The sequence below is a fragment of the Octodon degus genome, unplaced genomic scaffold (genome assembly GCF_000260255.1).
Source record: "Octodon degus isolate 3935 unplaced genomic scaffold, OctDeg1.0 scaffold00020, whole genome shotgun sequence".
In the NCBI taxonomy this organism is placed as follows: domain Eukaryota; kingdom Metazoa; phylum Chordata; class Mammalia; order Rodentia; family Octodontidae; genus Octodon; species Octodon degus.
The window spans coordinates 10780968-10788314 of NW_004524596.1; positions in this window are offsets into that span (position 1 = coordinate 10780968).

Here is a 7347-nt window from a genome sequence, read left to right on the forward strand (position 1 = left end):
GATAATAACAATAAGCTTGTCTTCTGGATGGTTAACAACCTAAGTTTGCAGACCAAAATTAGAGAAAAAGGAGGGCTGCAAGGAAAGCCAACATTTTGACCCTAGCTTTCCAAGGTCAATTAAGACTCAGGATATATGAGAACTTGTACTGTAACGTCATGTAACTCAGTAGTGTCCCAAATTTTCTGATCAAGGAGATTATGGGGCCAAAGAAGAAAGTGATTCATGATGTAAAGTGGGAAGTTTCTAACTGAGGGAAGAAATGCTACAGCTAAGGCTATAGGATGCAGCCACCAAATCCTCATATTATTATGATAATGAGGAGGCATAGAGCTTAAATTACTATTTTGCATTCTTTAAAAACTAACAAAAATTGGGGCTGGGGAGATGGCTCAGTGGAATAAGCACTTCCTGCGCAAGTGGAAGGGCCTGAGTTCAGTCCCCAGTTCCGCCAAAAAAAACCCACAAAAAAAACTAACAAAAATTAATAATAGGGTGCTATGTATCTGTAGATCTTCCTGTATCCATAAGACATTTATGGGCTTTTACTCCATTTTGTCTCTCTTCTTTTGACATGTCCAAATGTAGCTACAAACTTGGATTTTATAATTAACTTTTCTCTCTCTCTCTCTCTCTCTCTCTCTCTCTCTCTCTCTCTCTCTCTCTCTCTCTCTTTCTCTCATACAGAGTCCTGCTATGCAGTTCGGACTCATAGTGATCCTACTGTCCCAGCCTCCTCAGCACTGGGATTATAGGTGTGCGCTAGCACCTATGGTTTCAAGACTGACACAGCATGCAATACCGCAGATCGAACTTGGGACCTTGTGCTTGCCAGGCAGGTGCTTAGACTGCTGATCTATCTCCCCAGTTCTGATTTACTTTTCTTTACTTTTCTAAGGTTATGTTTGGCAGTTCTTATAGCGTTAAGTATTCATCTACCTGTGACACACCAGTTCCACATCTACATGTTTACTTAAAAATAAATGAAACAATTGCTCAAGCAGCTCTTCATGTAATAATCAAAGGTGAAAACATCCCATATGTCCATCAAAAAGAATCTGAAGTGAAGAAAAGTCATGCCATATTTAAAAAATGAAATCATATTGAGAAATATTAATGACATGTAATAGTAGGATAGAATCGCATAACTTTATATTTATCGTAAAAAGCGTACATAGAGTAGACGTTATGTAATTCAATTTATATGACATCCACAATTGCTGAGAAATCAATATATAGTGCTTAAGATCAGAGCAGTGGTTGCTACGGGTTTTAGAATTAATTGGAAATTAGCACAGAGCAGAAAAATTCATTATCTTGATTGCAGTTGTGTTCATTCAAGGAGATACAAACAAAACTCATCAACTCATGTACTGAAGCTCATCTTTATACATAAACTTTACTTCCAATGGCTATTAAGCTCCAAGTGTGACATAGTATGTTATTTTGGTAAATTAACACTGCTCCTTCTTTAATCTCTGAAATTAAAATAATCTTATTTCTGGTATATTCAGCTCATGTTAGAAAGGTATTTTCCTGGCCAGCTTTCAAGAAAAAGTCCCTGAGGAAATCATGTATTGATGTACTATTGCATATTCGAAAAGGTATGCAGTAATTTGGTAGATGTATTGAAACTTATAGTAAAAAAAAAAAATGAGACTCTAGAGTATTTCTTGATGGTATATAGTACTGGAAATGAGCTGTTTTCATCGATGCTCTCAGCTAATCATGAATTAGAATGTACAAACTTCACTCTAAAAAATAATAATATGATATGTTTTACTTAACAGTGAAAGCGAAAGGAAACACAGAATAAAATAAGTAGAGAAGAGGAAAAAGTAAGAAAGTCCAAAATCCTTTAGCTTCATAGTGTGGTTGAAAAAAATTGGTTTTCAAAGTAAAAATAATAAGTATAATATAATTTTAAAACAATAGAGTAGGTAGAATTTATTCTAAACATTCTCTTCAAAAGTTAAACTCCTAGTTGTATACTTAAGGACAAAATCTAAAGACAAAAGTAAGAGATACTTGGCATGTTAACATGTGACCTTGCATTGTATGGAAGAAGTTAATTTTTTTTTTTTTTTTTTTTTTTTTTGCAGAACCAGGGATTGAACTCAGGCCCTCGTGAAACAAGTTACTTTAAAATTGGCATCTGTCTCTTCCAACTTCCCTGTCACTGTACTCCGGCAGCACAGACATACATATACGGGAAGAGAGAGACAGAGAGAAAAAGACAAATAGACAGACAGACACAGAGAGAAAGACAGACAGAGACAGAGAGGCAGAGACAGAGAGAGATTAATAAGTCTTTGCAGATCCAGAAAAGAACTTAGTAACTGCCTATTGAGAAAAATGGAAATAGATATAAAAGGCCCAGCTTTCTCAGCAAGAGGAATAAAATTGGGTCCCCAGTGCACTTTGTAGTTGATTTTATACTGGAGATTACATGTTAATGGTGACTTTCGTTTGCTGTTAAGTACTAAATTGATGCTGATTTTTTTTAAGGTTTATCAGTCAGTGTCACTGTGGACAGGACAATGGATATAGAAAAGCAACTAGGCCCCACAGGAGACAACTAGAGCCAAAAGGTGCAAGTTAAAGAACACCAATATCAGCACAAAATGAGGAAGATGATTCTCACCCTCAAAGAGAGTACTGCTGCCCTAGGTTGTCTTGAATTCACAAGTCAAGCCTAATCCCGAGGAACTTGCAGAACTGTGGTCAAGGCAAACAGAGCAGTGGTTAGCACCACGTTCTTCGGTGTAACTGGGGTCAGTAGACCAACTTCACAATCTACTAACTGAACGTGGCCAAGAAATGGAATTTTATCACTCCAAGGTTTAGTGTGCTAGTTCTCCAAAGATTCTAGTAAAGATTAGATGAGATGATACATGGTAAGAGCTTGTACCAGAATGTATAACACTTGGAAGTAGCTGTTCATGCTATGATCTCAGGAGATGCATTTCTCATCTGAAAGAAAGGCCAGCTGAGAAGTTACACAGCTGATAAAATCTAATCAAATCTCAACAGCTCAATTGTATAAAATATTTGAAAATTAAATGAATAGGTAGGGCTGGTAAGATGGCTCAGTGGTCTAAAGCACCTACTTAGAACAAGCTTAGCAAAGCACAGGGACCGCGGTTCAATCCCCCAGCACCACATGCCAGCCAGCCCCACCCCCTGGTGGGCTGAGCTGGCCACACACACACACACACACACACACACACACACACAACCACTTCCCTGGCAAGCGCAAGGGCCTGAGTTCAACCCCTGGCTCCACAAAAAAAAAAAAAGAAGAGCCTCAACCACATGGCATGAACTAGCCTCACAAAAGATAAAAGAAAAGTGGGGGTCAGGGAGATAGCTCAGGAGAATAAGCACTTGCCTGGCAAGTGCAAGGGCCTGAATTCAATCCCCGGTTCCACAAAAAAATAAAAAATAAAATAAAAATAAATAAATAAATAGGTATTTTGAATGATAGTAAGAATGTGAGGTTAATTAGGTCTAATAACATTCAAAACACTGTAAAATAAAGAGAGAACATTTAATCTAGAAAGAGAACTATGTCATTATTATCATAATGAGAGATATGAGCATTGTTTTCTTGTCTTAAGCTACCAATTCACAAATCAACCTTTTGGATCAATAAATAAATAAAAATAACTCAAGTCCATGTACAGTGGTGCACTCCTGCAATCCCAGCTCCAGGGAGGCTGAAAACAGGAGGATCACTGTAAGTCCACGCTGCCTATTGATGCCCTGTAACAACAAAATACATTAAAAATAAAATAAAAATAGCTCATATCCAGGAAGAAGTGACTCTTAAAAATGTAATACATCGAAGATCATGTCATCCAGAGGTAAACGTGACTAAAGATTTCCAAATGTACAGATTGTCTATAAGCAAACCTATTCTTCAAGTGACAGAAACTGAAATCTGTGGCAGACCTGTGGCCAGAAGGCGAAAGAGCTTGAACTAAAGAATACAAAGAAGTTGAAGCAAGCGAGAGGATCCATGGGAAGCCAACCTGGCTTCAAGAAGACACCAGCTCTAGCAAGCTCAACACACTCTCTCTTGGACCACCTGGACAAGTGATCTCTCTGATCTATTCTTTGATTCTCCAGGAGAAATCTGGTCAGATCACTTCAGTCACTTAGGGAAACCTTTCAGATAACACAGGCTAGTTTTGTTAGCTTTTATTTTCTTCTCCATGATAAGCTCAACTTTGGAAGCCATCACATTCGTATTTCTCTGTCTTACAGAAAAACTAACATGATCCTTTTTGCAAAACTGTATCGAGTTCTATAAGGGAAAGCGAATTGGCAAGATTAAAATAATTGTATGATCTCAATTATAATTTTCTTCCATAGCAACAAAAATTTTAAGGGGATTCTTTGCAGATACACATGCAAACCTTAAGTCTGAAGTTCCTGTCTGAACAGCTTTTCTACTCCTTTAAGAGAGGCCACTGCTTATATTTGAAATCAAGATCCCTCTGTCTATTATCTAAGTTCTTTCAAGGCACCAAAAGGCAAAAAACAGTGGAACTGATAAGAGATAAGAAAGACCCAGATTCAACCCCATCATGAAATGCCATCCAGGCCCCATTTATCCCTAGTCTCAGAGTATGCAAGAAAGCTCCTCATGACCCTGAGAAGAGAGCATTTATTCTGTTTCTTTTTTCCTTGGTGAACATTGTCAAGAGTTTTTCCTCTGTGCCACAGACTACTGGAGTTAGTAATACCTCTTTTCCTTAAGACTGGATTAGTTTTTTAACTTTCGACATTAACAAAGCCTGTGAAAGTTCTCCTTAGCATTAATAATAAAACTTTTTTTAAAATATTAATGATTAACAAAGAAACTCATAGAATACTGTTAGCTTATAGACCTTGTTTTAAAAATAGATATGTATTTAATGCATTATAAATCACCACATAAAATTCATAATCTTTCCTAACTGCTTATTATTTTAAAGAATAGTACCTTCAGCTAAACTAAATGTCTGGTTATAGAAGCAAAATTAAAATCTTTTTATGTGAATGAATTCAGAAAAGACTTCAGATTACAGTGGTATTTGTGCAACACTGGATAGTTCATTAGCATCACTTTTGGAGATGAAATTCAATACTGACATTTACGAAAGAGATTATCATTTTGAAACATTTAATTTGAAAAAATTTGAAGAAAAATGTAGCCATCTTATCACTTTCATTTCAATAGTGCAGAATCCTAGAGCTTCAATCCTCTTTAAATCTTCAATTCTCTTTTCAACATTAGACCCACAAAGGCCATGTGGACCCTGCACGGAAAGCTGCACTCATGGCAAATGGATTGAGACCGTCCAGCCTGATAATAGGCAAGGTGTTTCTTGAGCGTCTTGCACAAAAGGTGCTCCATCTGCATCAACAAGCACACCCCAGGGCTTCTTGCAGAGAGGAAAAATCTTAGGTATATATGTTACTGACATAAACTTATTTGGACAGTCATATCCTCTTCAAATACTGAATGTCCTCGAAAGATTGCAGTACTTCTGATTAAGGTCAGTCTTATCACTAAGCTCAGTGTTATAAAAGAAGGTACAGCCTGAGATGAATGAGCATGCAGAGCCTGGAGTAACAACTTAGCACTAAAAGCATGGAACCTTCATTGTGGGAGGCACAATATCTCCAGGCCTCCAATACTATTGAAAGTGAATCTTTTCCTAAATGCTGTGAATCTGCCACATCATGACTCCGTGCCACATATCCCTTAATGGTCACCTGAGTGCCTCTGACCTATAAAATTCTCTTGGTGCATCAGCGTCATTAGTGACGCTGACTTCCTTCTCCTCTACCTCTGATGAGCTAAGTTCCTAGTTCTTTTTACCCCGCCTATTTCCCACAAGTCTCCTGCTATGCCCCGGAGGTGGGACTTCCTGTCATAGCCCAGTTGCCTAGTTACTCGCGCCTTTTACCCACCGACGTCATTTCCTTATGCCTCCACTATATATACCCAGCACCTCCCCTGAATAAATGAGACTTGATCAGAATCCTGTCTTGTCTCCATTTCTCGCATCTCCTGTCCTTTGTCCCCTCCTCAATTCCCCACTCCTCTCCCAGGTGACCTTCGTTGACTGACCCGCTGTTTCGGGACAAGTGGCGCCCAACATATGGGGCACCTGGTATGGAGGATTCAGCGATGGAACTGTCTGAGAGAGCCAGCAAGAGAGAAAGTAAAAGAGGCCTGCACCGCAGTTGCCTGGGGCGATGTCTGAACCTCCGTAAGCAGACAGCACCCCCTTTCCTTTTTCCTTTGGCAATGGGACAGGCATTAAGTGAACATGAGATATTTGTTGAAAGTTTGAGCAAAGCATTAAAGGCATGAGGAGTAAAGGTTAAAATTAAGAATTTGTGTCAATATTTTGAATATATTAAACAAGTTTGCCCATGGTTCCCTATTGAAGGAACTATTGATCAGAGGCAATAGAAAAGGGTTGGTGATGCCCTTAAGGATTATTATGAGACTTTTGGACCTGAAAAGATCCCAGTTATGGCCTTTTCCTATTAGAATTTAATTGATGAAATCTTATCCCAGAGACACTGTGACCCGGTTGTTGCTAATGTGATAAAAAAAAAAAAAAAAAGGTGAAAATATACTACAGGGACTAAAAGGTAAAACCCATCTTAAAGGACAAAGAACCCCCTAAGGGTGTATGCCCTCCTATAAGGGAACAGAATCTTGAAATTGAAACCAGGAAGCCAGAGCTGCCAAATTCCAAATTACAGCCTGAGGAGAAAATTAACCCCTTTGATGTAAAAGGAGCTACACTCAAAGTTAAAAAATATATATCCCAAACTACCAAAACCTCTTCAAATTGAAGCCGATTATAATGAAGTTGATTGAGACTAACTGGCAGAGGAAGCCGCTCTGTATCATGACCAAGCCAGGCTGCCCGAGGTTCAGCGCCCTAGGCCATATAGCACTGATCCCAGCGTGCCTCCTTCGGCATATTCGGCTTCTGACCCCAGAAAAGAATTAAAAGGCAAAATTGAACTTCTCAAAGAACAGATAAAATTAGAGAAAGAGCACCAAGACCTCATAATCCAATTAGAAAGATTAAAATCAGGAAAACCTAAAAATGAAAGTATAACCGGACTAAAGGCCCCCTGTGTTCAAAGGCCACCCATGAGGGGCGCTATCCCCAAAAGCTTCCTCCTGTTAGACCCACCCATAGATCTAGATAAGGCAGAGGCATTTCCCATGTCAGAAACAACAGGCGCTCAAGGACAGATTTGGCGCCATTACATTAGTTTCGATTTTAAAGTACTAAAGGAACTAAAAGCAGCGGTTGCCCAATATGG